This window comes from Sciurus vulgaris, assembly GCF_902686455.1.
Source record: "Sciurus vulgaris genome assembly, chromosome: 1".
In the NCBI taxonomy this organism is placed as follows: Eukaryota; Metazoa; Chordata; class Mammalia; order Rodentia; family Sciuridae; genus Sciurus; species Sciurus vulgaris.
The window spans coordinates 114,314,871-114,328,577 of NC_136461.1; the positions used below are offsets into that span (position 1 = coordinate 114,314,871).

General features: G+C 41.6%; 1 pseudogene across 1 annotated transcript; it reads left to right on the forward strand.

Moving 5' to 3' along the window:
- The first annotated feature begins 10,925 nt into the window (after positions 1–10,925).
- LOC306670703 (histone-lysine N-methyltransferase SUV39H2-like) lies at positions 10,926–12,048 on the forward strand (annotated as a pseudogene). The gene is made up of 2 exons: positions 10,926–11,047; positions 11,599–12,048. The product of its transcript is annotated as a histone-lysine N-methyltransferase SUV39H2-like (transcript).
- The last annotated feature ends 1,659 nt before the right edge of the window (positions 12,049–13,707 follow it).

The following is a 13,707-nucleotide window of genomic DNA, read 5'->3' on the forward strand; positions in this document are numbered from 1 at the left end:
CACATGTGCATGCACACACATGTGTTTATAATATTTTCTTTGTGGACAGTCAGGAAAGTGCCATCCACTAGCAAAATCTTAATAAAATTTCCTGCCAATGTTCCATCATATGTAGTTTGACTAGGTCCTCTGTGGGAACAATCATGAAATCAGAATCTTGGTTTTGTTAAAGATGTTCATTTTGATACTCTTTAGAATAGACTGGGGTAGTTCATAGAATAGTGTTGGCTTTGCTATCCTAGAGGACAAGTGACCTGTGCTTGCAGGGCAAGCAGCAGTGAGAAACGCAAGGGGAAGGGGAATAGGAGAGAAAGGATTAGACAGTAGGACCAGTAGCCTTGTAAAAGGGTGTGCTGCACCAGGCATCTACCCCAGACTCACCTGCAGGTGCTGACATAGAAGCACACGCAATTCACACCAAGGATGATCTCAAGCTCCTTCCTTCTGCAGGTTGGACCAAGAGGGGCTGCCTGTCCCAGGCTTGAAGCCAGGAAGAGCTTTTGGGGGAAGAAGAGTAGGAGCTGGTCAATAATTAGAGCAGTCTCTGTGAGAAATAAATTAAATTAAAGACAATCACCTAGGTCAGCAAAGAGAACAACCCCTGAGACCAGATGTATGGAACTTCAGCTTATTTCTTGCTGCTCAAGATTTATCTTCAAACCGGATGTGGTGGAACACATCTGTAATCCCAGAAATTTGGGAGGCTGAGGCAGGAGGATTGCAAGTCAGCCTTCAGCAACTTAGTGAAGTCTTGAGCAACTTAGCATGACCCTGTCTCAAACTAAAAACAATAAAATAAAAGGACCAGGGATGTGGCTCAGTAGTTAGGTGCTCTGGGTTCAACCCAGTGCGCAAAAAAAAAAAAAAAAAAAAAAAAAGATTCAGCTTTTACTTGGAGATCTCTTTCTAATCATGGCTTCCTTCTCTGAAGCCCTTTCCTCAGAACTAAAATGAAGCCAAAGCGGCTTCAAAGAGAACTAGACTAAAGGCTTAGTCACCAAAAAAGGCAAATACACACAGAGTGACATACGGCCTGGTGTTACTGATCTTCTGGTCAATGAGTTTGACTCATGCCTTCCCAGCATGAGCTCCACTGCAAGGGCACCTCCAACATCTTGCCTTTCAGGATGAGGCCACCTTATCCTCCACATCCAGAAGCATACTCAAGCACTTCCAGGCTATCCAAACCCTAGGCAATGCTTCCTTACTTCTCCCTATGCTGGGAGGTACAGTCAAGAAGGCTCATCATTTGGAAAGGAGAGAGTGTGATTCAGTGCAAAGTTCAATCGTTAAAGCAAGCTGCCAGGGGCTTCGGTGCTGGTCCAATCATTTACCAGCTCCATCACTTGAGGCAAGTTACTTAACCTCTCTGAATTTCAGTTCCCTCATTTGATGAACAGATGTGGTGATTCTCTACTAGAGAGATGGGATCCACTACAGGGAGCCTTGCCTTTTCCATACCTCCTGCTCTCCACCCAGACTGATCCTTCTGATCTCCAGGGAGTCCTACCTATTCCACGTCCCATGCACCAATTCAGCCAGCCTCTCTAAGTCAAGCCATACTTCCATCTACAACTAGTAAAGGAACCCTAGAAAAAGGCTGACTGAGTTCAAGGGGAAAGTTGTCAGTCCCTTCCTCTGGGAGAAACATGGTCCAGCTTGGGAGGCTGTGGCAGTGGGAGGAGGACCAGCTGAGTACTCTCCAGCCCCAAGTCTCCCTGCTAAACGTGAGGTACAGGGATCACTGAGGTCTCACTTGAATTTCCAGTCTATTTGTTTCTTTCCTGCTCTAGACTCTGCTGAAATGAGAAACAGGTGCACTGGCGTGTCATGCCCAGAAGGTGGTGCTCTGCCCTAATTGCCTAGGGGCTGGACGTGTGATGTGGTTTGGCACTAGGTTCTACAATCAGAGTCAGAAATTAGATGGTTTATTTATCTTCCCAACCACAACCATAAAGTCATTCATGAGAAAATATCAGTTGCCCACAAATAGATGGTCCTTGTCATGCTGTTGTGTTAGGCCCAGGCTGGCTTTCTTCCATATCTCCTTCCTCTCCCCTCTCCTTGTACATCTCCCACCTAAGTATGCACAGTCACATACACATAAGTGCACACACACACATGGGCAGATATGAACACACCTGAGTTAACATCTTCTCTGCCATTAGGACACACTAGGCTTTAGCATTTACTTTCCCTTTGGCCAGTGTTAAGCCAGAATTAGGAGGGGAATCTCCTCGGGAGAAAGAAGTCAGTTTTTATATAGTTTGTGTATCAGTCAGGATAAACTAAAGTATACTTCAGTAATCCATGAAGTACAAATTTCAGCAGCTTAAACAAAGGCTCGTTCCTCATTTATTCCGCATGGCCACTGAGGTTCAGATGCAGACCTGCTACAAACTGATTCAACTTTGAAACCCAGGCTGCCAAAGCATCCTGTATCTGGAGCCTGCTCAGTCCTTATTGGAGAAATAAGGACAGTGAATGAAATTTATCTTTGGTGGGCCAACACAGAGGGACAAAATGCCCTAGGCAGGAAGAGGCCAGGGATATAAAAAACAACCGGGGTCTGCCAATAGAGACAAGAGTTCTCCATCACAGACACCTGGGGATAATCACATTTATATGGACTCTCTGATCTAACCCTAACTCTAAACCCAACTAGATGTGATTTTAAATTTGTTTGTCTGTTTTACTGTTTATTTATTTTTGTGGCTCTGGTGGTTGAAACCAGGGATACCCTACCACTGAAGGATGTCCCCAGTCCTTTTTAATTTGAAACAGAGTCTAAGTTGCCCAGGCTAACCTTGAACTTGGGATCCTCCTACTTTGACATCCTACTTCAGCCTCCTGAGTAACTGGGATTACAGATGTGTGCTACTGCACCTGGCTATGTTTATTTTAAACAAATATTTGATGTGTATATGTTATAGACTGATAGGAGTCAAAGAAAAGTGGGGAATGTTCCTGCTTCAGGAAGTTCACAGTTTCTTGGTATGGTGGCTCACGCCTGTAATCCCAGTGACTCTGGAGGCTGATGCAGGAGGATTGCGAGTTAGAGGCCAGCTTTAGCAACTAAGTGAAACCCTAAGCAACTTAGTGAGAACTTATTTCAAAATAAGAAGGTCTACCCATGTGACTCAATGGTTAGCATATCTGGGTTCAATCCCCAGTACTAAAGACAAAAAATAAACAACAACAAAAAGTTGCAGTTCACAGAGGACTAGACTCCTGCGCAGTCTGTCAAAAAGCAATAGAATCAGTGTCAGGACAGGAGCTTCCTAAGTGGAGATGTGAATTTTCAGGGAAAAAGCAGACCAGTTTCTGAAGTACAAAGAGGATTAGTTAGGCACAGAGTAGGGGCAGGCAGTCCAGGCAGAGAAAGTGGTTTATTAACAGGAAAAGAAGAACATATTATCTTTGAAAATAAAAAGAAACTGTAAGTACTTCACCATGGCTTATGGCTAGAGCAGTAGAGAATTTGCAGAGAAAGAAGAAGGAATGGGGATGAGAGGGGAGAAAGTAAGCTGGGGACCTTTAGAGGGATCTGAAGTGTGAAGAACCTCCTAAGCCATGTCTGGAAGTATGGCCTTCGCTCTGAGACCGGTGGGGAGTCCCTGAAGGCTTTTGGTCATGGAGGGATTTGATTACTGTGGATACAAGATGTTGTCCTGCCCTTTACCTTCCTATGCAGTTCAGGAGGGATGGATGTGGTGGTGGGGTTGGGGTCGTATACCGGTGTGCTTAGCATGTCACAGCACAGGATGGCAGCTACACAGAGCCCTGGAGGCCCTGGTCCTAAAATGAGGATCCTTGAGTCATCATGGGATACTATCTGAAGTAGATTCTGGCAGCCCTTGCTTACTGTCTTCCAAAGTCACTTCTGTGGTCAGAGAGCAGGGCACCAATTAGACAAACTGGCCCCCATTGTACTGTATCCTAATAGTTCTGTTTGGTTGGGTTCCCTTCTCAGCCACCATCACTGAGGCCCCAGCTGATGTGAGGGGCAACCTGAGCCCCAGCTCCCCATTCTGAGGGCCAAGGGAACAGTTAGGTCCCCCATGGACTGTGTGCCAAGGTAGAAATGTCCTCTTGCTCCAACCATCTTCCAGGAAGAGAGTTACTGCCCACTAGGGATGCTTCTGGCTGGTCTTTAGCTGAGACAACATTCACTGAGCTCAGTTGACCAATGACAAAGATTCTTTGCTTGGCCAAACTCTAATCAGGCTTCTGAAACTTCTTCTAGGCTCTGTACTCCCTGTAAAACCCAGTTTTAGCAAAGAACCCTATTAATGTCAATTTAGCAAGAAATAAGTTTTTTAAAACACTTAAAATAATTTAAAAATGAATATTAAATATTTATAATAATGATTACTTACAATAACTAAAAGAAATAAAACAAGGAAATGATTTCCAACTCCTGTGATATGCTTCTTAGGGGCTCCTACACAGAGCATTCTTTCTCTTTTAAATTTTTTATTGGTGCATTATGATCATATGTAATAGTGGAATTCATTGTGACATGTCTTGTCTTATACCTTCAGTTTCCCCACCCTTGATATGCTGCTGTCCTTAACATCAAATCAGGTTCCTTATTCTCCACTATCCCCGAGGTATAGTCTTATCACCCTGGCTTATCTTCAACAAGAATCTTGTTTGGTTGGTTTAGCCACAGTCACCCTTATCCATTGTGTTTCCTTTGAGGAAGTTTCTGTCCATTGACTCCCACCCTGTTCCTTGGCTATAAATTCCATCAGAGAAGCACTTGCCAATGCTATATTTGAAGCTGAGACCAAACTTTCTCTCCCCCATTACAGTGGTCCCTATTCCTACCACAGTTGCCCTGGTTACGTCTTCTTTCCTCTCTCTCTCCCCTCTCCTCCCCCTCCCTTCACCTCTTCTCCTCCCCTCCCCTCTCTCTCCTCTCTTCTCCTCTCCTCTCCTGTCCTCTCCTCTTCCCTCCTCTGCTCTCCCCGCTCCTCTCACAGTACTGGGGATTGAACACAGAGGCACTCTACTACATAGTTACATTAGCAGAACTTTTTATTTTATTTTATTTTTTTGAGATAGGGTCTCACTAAGCTACCCAGGTTGGCCTCAAACTTCGATTCTCCTGCCTCAGCCTCCCAAGTTGCTGTGATTACAGGTGTGCATGACCATATCCAGTTCTTCCTTAAGTGTCATTAAGTAAGTTTTTTCTTTAACATCAGGGATGTAGATCATAGGGAACTCCTTTGAGTTCTCTACCTTTGGACTGGCCCCTATCCCCAATGGGGCTTGCTTTCTTATACTATACTATATACTATACTGTATCTGCTTTTCAAAGTTAGCCATCCACCAGCCAGCCAACCCACCAGTCAGGAAATCAGCTGATGAACCACTCCACCAGCCAGCTAGTCAGTTGTTGGGCGAATTAACCAGTTAGGCAGCCAGTTTGTCGGCTTTCTTCCTACTTATGCACTCACCTACTCACCCCTCCTTCTTTCACCTGCTTTCTCACCCACTCACTCAGCAGCATCCTTTAGTCACTGGACCACCCCATTACAAGCCAGTCTACCAGCTAGTCAACTACTAGTTGCTAGGGCATCAGTTCCATGCTGAACATCCCTCCTGCCCCTAGTACTTTTGGATAAAAATAGCTCCACTGTACACGCTCACGTGTGTATAAAACATCCAGGCTCCAGGTCTTCTACAGACAAAAGATGAATTCTGCATAGTCTTTCAAGGTTGAAGGATACAAGGGCAATGTGTGTGGTTGGGATAAACAGGGAGAACTACTTAAATGCCAACCTGAACTTGAGAACGTAGATTAGTCCACAAAGTATCCTGCCTGGGACTTCATGGGTTTGACTTGTAGAGTCAAAATGTCTAACAGTGGGTTTACAAATTCAACTCAATCATTTATAAATCATTTTACCCATTCACTCAAGTATATCTATTTTTTGGTTCAGGTTTATGGACTGGATATAATATATGCTTGGCTGCTGTGAGGTGGTAGAAGGTAAATAAACATCATGAATACATCATGGGGGTGAAACATCTCCTACCATTGAGGAACTTACATTTGATGCTAAGTCTAGATGTACTTTATAGTTTATAATACATTCCAAGTCAAAACATTATATGCAAAGTGCTCCAAATATGTATAAATAAAAAGCTGCAAGTGTTGTGAAGAGGAAAGCCCATCTTTTGGTAAAGACTAGGAAAAAGGGTCAGAAAGAAACATTTAAGATGGCTCCTGAAGGTTGAACTTCCCTGGGGCATTTGGAGACAGGCCATCATCACTAATGGGTGACACATAACCACTGGTTATGTATTATCCAGAAATTAAGATGAAGCAAATGCAGTGTGATTACAATTATAAAGGTGAGTTGCCACTAGCTCAGCCTTACATTTTCTCTTTGCTAGACAAGCAGCTAAAATGCTGGAGTTCTGGAAGCCCCAAGCTTTCACTGTCTTCCCTACCAAGCACAGTGCTCCTCTCATAAAAGTCCCTCATGGCTGAACAAAACTCCATTGTTTATGTATCCCACACTTTCTTTATCTATTCATCTGTTGATGGGCATCTAGGCTGATTCCATGTCTTAAGCTATTGTGAATTGTGATGCTATAAACATTGGTATGCATGTATCACTATGGTATGCTGAATTTAGTTCTTTTGGATAAATACCAAGGAGTGGGATAACTGGGTCATATGGTGACTTTATTCCTATTCTTTTTAAGAAATTGCCATACTGCTCTCCAAAGTAGTTGTGCCAATTTGCAGTTCCACAAAAATATATGTTAGTTTCCCTGATATCCTCACCAATAATAATTGTTTTTTGTATACCAGATGATTGCCAAAATCATGTCCTTTTCTGGTTCATGGAGGGAACTGGAGAACATCATGCTAAGTGAAAAAAGCTAGATAAGGAGAATCAGAGTTGAATGTTTGTTTTCTCTTGTATGTGGAAGCTAGAGAGAAAGGATAAAAAGGATCTCAGGAAAATAGAAGGGAGAACAAGAGAGTAGAGGAAGGTGATGGAGAGGGAGGAAGGAGGAAAGAGCATGGGGAAGTACAGGGGAACAAAATGTACCCAACTGTGCTATGTCCATGTACAAATATACCACAGTGAATTCTGATACATATATATGAAATATACAAATTATAATGCACTAATCAAAATAATGATAATACAAGGGAGATCATGGAGCAGAGCAAGGAAATCAGGGGGAGGGAGGAGAGGAAGGAAAGGAAAGATATTGGAGAAGGAGAGTGATCAAATTACATCATGTTCATGAACAAATGGCATATTGAATCCAACTATTATGTATAATTATACGTACCAATAAAAGATAATGACTTTATCAAGAAATTTTTTAAAAATCCTCATTATCAACCCAAAGCATTCCTTTTTTATGTTGTTACTCATAGAAATAGCATAATATATTCCACTTGTCTCCACATGAAGCCTTCCACAACCTTTTCCCCAAGACCCAGAGACAAAAATGGAGTTGCAAAAAATGGGGTGGGATGTTAAGTGATCAGCACTGTCTCTGCAGGGCGCCTCCCAGTCCCAGGTCCCTGCTTCCCTGTCACTCCATTGTTTACCTGCGGGGTGAGGCTGGATTTCTCAAGCTTTGACTCACCTTCAGAAATGAGACTTGCCTATGCCCTCCCATCCCTAATGGAGTAACAGGCACACACCTGTTCTCAGGCACCTGCTCTCTCAAGCAGGAAGAGGCAAGAACCTGGCTTCTTCGTGTCAATTTAGCATGGTCATTTGATGATGAGAGAGGAGCACATGCAGGATGAAAAATGTACCAGGCAATTGTCCTGTGACTAGGCTGGGCAGGTGGGGGTGGGAGTGGGGACTAGAAGTCACCATTCCCCACAGCTTCTCAGGCTCCACCCTACCTGGAGGGCTTGTTCGGATGGGGTGATCTGAGGGGTGCCAGCAAGTCTCCCCTCCTACTTTGAAAGAATAATCCACTGACCCAGCCAGTTGGGGTGTCTAGAAACCAGTCATTGTAGCTTTAAGAGACTTGGGTCAGCCCTCACAGTAAGGTGCTGGATATAGCCACCACCAGAGCCACAGTTTTCTCATCTATAAGACATATAATTCAAGTAACTTTCTTCATAGAGTATTGTGAACACTGTATTGGGAAGTGCTTTATAAGGTTTAATGACTAATAAAAATGTACCTGTACTTGATAGTGTAAGGAGAGAGATAAGACAGGAGAGGGATTGGGGACAGGTTTACCTGAGTGCCAGGGAGGAAGGCCCGAGGGAGACTGGCACAAGAAGAGGCAGAGTCCACCAGAACCAAATATCTCCATGGAGCTTCTGCTAAGAAGCTGTTCTTCAACTGACTGAAAAGAGTTACAAAGTCAGGAGACTGTGATTCAAACCCAGCTTTGACATTAATCTTTGCATGACCTTGAGCAAAGTACATCTTCATTCAAGCGTCAGTGTTCCTCTCCATAGAATGAGGGTAAAGTGACCAACAGGGAAGTTCAATGCCAAGATTTTTAAAAATGTAGTGTATGGAATGCACTGAGATTGATTGTGTCTTGGATATTTATATCTAGCAAGCATGACCCCTTCGAGGTCATCATGTTTAGGTCTCTATCCTGGACATCCCTGGAGTATCCTCTGAGATGATAGCTGTACTGAAAACTAAGCTTCTATTGCTAGCCAGAATTCTTCAGAACTAAGCAGGAGTTGTCTATTGATAAAGTAAGAGGCCAATGACCAAACTGGGGAAAATAAGGAGGATTAAAATTCATTCCAGAGAATCAATGTGGTTTAATGAGACATGAAGGGATGGAGATAGCCATTTGTTCATATGCAAAACATCATGCACACAGATGTTTTCCAGGTGCCAGGCCTGTGAATGTGTCACAATCTGTGTGTTTGCCAAATCTGTCTTGCTATATGTTTCCCTTGTGTAGAGTATGCTTCAGCGTGAGCTCAGTGGAGTGGGAGGGCAGAAGTGAGGGATACAGGTGGAGAGGAGAGGAAGTTGAGGTGCAGGTGGAGAGGAGAGGAAGTCAAGGTATAGGTGAAGAGGAGAGGAAGTTGGGGTATAGGTGGAGAAGAGAGGAAGTTGGCTGCAGGTAGAGAGGCACTGGAGATGGAATGCAGAGTCTAGAATCTGGAACCCAGAATAATTCATTTTTACTGTTGATAGGTTTGGGAGGAGGAGGAAGAGGTCTGGCATATAGGGAAAATTTAGGGAAAGGTCAATTTTTAAATGAGGTTAATCCTGAGAAATAGGAATATTCACTCTATATATGACAGAAATCTCAGAAAAGCTTATTGGCCATGGTTCCTACCCAGTGACAGTCATGTGTCCACTGTGGTGATGCTGGCCACTGTAATGTAATGAATGAGCCCTGAGTCAAGGCCCCTTCCAGTTGTTCAGCAGGTCACTTAACTTCTTTGGGTCTGCTTTTACAAACTCTAAAATTAGATTTTCATTATTCAGCAGAATTGTCATGGGGATTAAATGATGGAAAGGGTTTGAAAAATGCTTTAGAAAGTGCTTTAAGTTACTCCTATCATTTCCCAGGCATCCTTCTATTTTTCTGGTAATGACAGAAATAAGCACGAGGATTACCTCTTATCAGGCAGGACCCTCAGGCATGGAGCAGTGATTCAAAGGGGGATCAGCCTTCCAGGACAGTCCTACCCTCCTACTTCCCAGAGTTTAGAAGACCAAGTGAAGAACTGGGTTCCTTCCTCCTACCTGAGTAGGTCCCTGAGGATTACTAGATTTAGCAAATTACAATAGAACCTTGGCACAAGGCCCTGGGTTCAATACTCAGCACCACAAAAAGAAGAAGAAGAAGAAGAAGAAGAAGAAGAAGAAGAAGAAGAGGAGGAGGAGGAGGAGGAGGAGGAGGAGGAGGAGGAGGAGGAGGAGAAGAAAAAATAAAATATAAAATAGACTCTTCCATGGAAAGATCTCCCATGTTCTCGGAAGACAAAATTAATATTATCAAAATGGCCATACTGCCAAAAGCTCTATACATATTTAATGCAATTTCTATTAAAATTCCAATGCTCTTCTTCATAGAAAAAGAAAAAGCAGTCATGAAATTCATTTGGGAAAATAAGAGGCCACAATAGCCAACGAAATTCTTAGTGAGAAAAGTAAAGCAGGAGATATCACAATACCAGACCTTAAATCATACTGCAGAACTATAGTAACAAAAAGAGCATGGTATTGGCACCAAAACAGACATGAAGACCAATGGAATAGAATAGCAAACACAGAGACAAACCCACATAAATACATTTATCTCATACTAGACGAAGGTGCCAAAAACACACACTGGAGAAAAGATAGCCTCTTCAACAAATAGTGCTGGGAAAACTAGAAATTGATATACAGTAGAATTAAATTAAACTCCTATCTCTCGACCTGCATGAAACTCAATTCAAAGTACATCAAGGACCTAGGCATTAGACCAGAGACCCTGCACCTACCAGAAGAAAATGTAGGCCCAGCTCTCCATGCTGTTGACTTAGGAACTCAAAAGACTCCTAAAGCACAAGAAACAACATCAAGAATCAATAAATGGGATGGTATCAAAATGAAAAACTTCTTCACAGCAAAGGAGACAATCAAGAACATGAAGAGAGAGCCTACAAAATGAGAGAAAATCTTTGCCACCTGCACCTCAAATAGAACATTAATCTCCAGGATATACAAAGAACTCAAAAAAATCAAAAACATAATAAAAATAATAATAACCCAATCAATAAATGGGCAAAGGAACTAACAGGCACTTCACAGAAGAAGAAATGCAAATGGTCAACAAATATATGAAAAAAACGTTCAATATCTCTAGCAATTAGAGAAATGTTAATTAAAACTACACTGAGAAATGAATGTTCCACAAGACGGTGGCAGCCGAGGCCGAGGCATGAGGAGGATATGGAGTATTATCTTGTAAAATGGAAAGGCTGGCCAGATTGTACAAACACTTGGGAACCTTTGTAAAATGTCTGTTACTGCTTCAGCAATCCTCTACTGACAGGCATAATTATTTATCTCAGGTAAAGAAAGGCAAAGCAATAGTTCCAAAAGACAATAACAAAGCTTTGAAACTGCCATTGTTGAGCACATTGCAAAGAAAGCCAAACTAAGGATAGCTCTGCAGAGATGGCAAGATGAACTCAACAGAAGAAAGAATCATAAAGGAATGATATTTGTTGAAAATACTATTGACTTAGAGGGTCCACCTTCAGACTTCTACTACACTAATGAATACAAACCAGCTCCTGGGATTAGCATAGTCAATGAAGCTACATTTGGTTGTTCATGCACAGATTGTTACTTTGAGAAATGTTGTCCTGCTGAAGCTGGAGTTTTTTTGGCTTATCATAAGAACCAGCAAATTAGAATCCCGCTTGCTACCCCCATCTATGAATGCAATTCAAGGTGCCGATGTGGACCTGATTGTCCCAACAGGATTGTACAAAAAGGCACACAGTATTCACTTTGCATCTTTCAAACTAGCAATGGCTGTGGCTGGGGTGTAAAAATGCTTATGAAGATTAAAAAAATGAGTTTTGTCATGGAATATGTTGGGCAGTTTTTTATCTAGGTAATCACAAGTGAAGAAGCTGAAAGGGGCAATTATGTGACAACAAAGGAATCACATATCTCTTTGATCTGGACTATGAATCTGATGAATTCACAGTGGATGCAGCTTGATATGGAAATGTGTCTCATTTTGTGAATCACAGTTGGGACCCAAATCTTCAGGTGTTCAATGTTTTAATCCATAACCTCGATACTTGTCTTCCCCAATAGCATAATTTTCCATGAGAACCATAAATGCTGGAGAAGAGTTGACATTTGATTATCAGATGAAAGGTTCTGGACATATATCTTCAGATTCTACTGACCATAGCCCTGCCAAAAAGAGGATCAGAACTGTATGCAAATGTGGAGCTGTAACTTGCAGAGTTTATCTCAACTGAATTTTCAGGAAATAGAGATGATGATAATTGTAGTTTTTGTTTTTTTCTAATGTTAACACTTTAAAAAATAAGCATTTGTGACTCTTTCTTATTATCAATCAGGATTATACTTACGTTAATTTACAATTCATGTTTCAAGACATTTGCCAAATACATTACTGTTGCTTCTGAAGGAAAAAAAAAAAAAACAAAAAAAAAAACACTACGCTGAGATTCCATCTCACTCCACTCAGAATAGCAATTATCAAGAATACAGGTAGTGATAAGTGTTAGTGAGGATGTGGGGAAAGGTACACTCATACATTGTTGTTAGGAATGCAAATTGGTGCATCCACTATGGAAAGCAATATGGATATTCCTCAAAAAACTAAGAATGGAACAACCATTTGATCTAGTTATCCCACTCCTCTGTATATACCCAAAGGACTTAAAATCAGCATACTACAGTGACACAGCCACATCAATATTTATAGTAGCTCAGTTCACAGTAGCAAAGCTATGGAGCCAACCTAGGTGCACTTCAATAGATGAATGGATAAAGAAAATGTGTTATATATACACAATGGAATCTTACTCATCCATAAAGAAAAATAACATTATGGCATTTGCTGATAAATGGATGGATCTGGAGACTATGGTGCTAAATGAAATAAACCAATCCCAAATAACCAAAGGCTGAATGTTCTCTCTGATTTGTGAATGCTAAAACATAATAAGGGGAGGGGTATGGAAAAATACAAGTTCATTGGATTAGACAAAGGGAAATGAAGGGAAGGTAGGAGGGATGGGAATAGGAAAGACAGTAGAACAAATTGGACATAACTTTCCTATGTTCATATATGAATACATCACCAGTGAAACCCCACATCATGTACAACCCCACATGAATGGGATTCTAATTAGAATATGTTATACTCCATGTATGTATAATACATCAAAATACACTCCACTATCACATGTATCTAAAAAGAACAAAAAAAAAAAAAGAAATAAAAAAAATAGAACCTTCCCACTTACATTTATATTTCAGATAAACAACAAATAATTTTCTAGTAAAAGATGTCTCATACATTATTTGGGACATTCTTCAGAAAGTTATCTGAAATTCAAATTTAACTGGATGGGCTATATTTTATTTGACATGCCTACCACAGAGACCAAGTTCTATCCCACCCTCTGGTCATCACTAATATCCTCAACAGATCTCTTCTGGGTTGGGAGGTGGGGGACAGCAGTACCATGTGCTGAAGTATCACTTAACACTGTTCCCGACATGAGAGGCCTCATAGAATACTCTGCAAATGGTCCCTCAGGGTCAGGAAACCCAAAGGCACTGGTGTTAGGGAAAAGAGAGGGGGTAGATGTCACCTGTGACTAGGCATTGACCAATGTTTAAGAATCTGGGTTCTTTGGATCATCCAGCTCTGAGTTCAAATCCCACCCCTGCTATTTATTACCTATGTAATCTTTCTCAGTATCATTTTCTTATCTGCAAAATGATAACAATAGCATTTGTCTAAGAGGGGATATAAAGACAAAATGAAATAATGGGCATGATAAGTATTGTCTCACTGCTAGGTACACAGTGATTATTCAATAAATGACAGTGATTAGCATCAGAAACAATGTTTCTATTTTTGTCAGAATTATCCCAGACCTCATCCTCCCCTTCTCCTTCTCCTTTCCTCAATGTTTCTTCCCTCAGTTTACAAGTAGCTCCTCAGATTTGC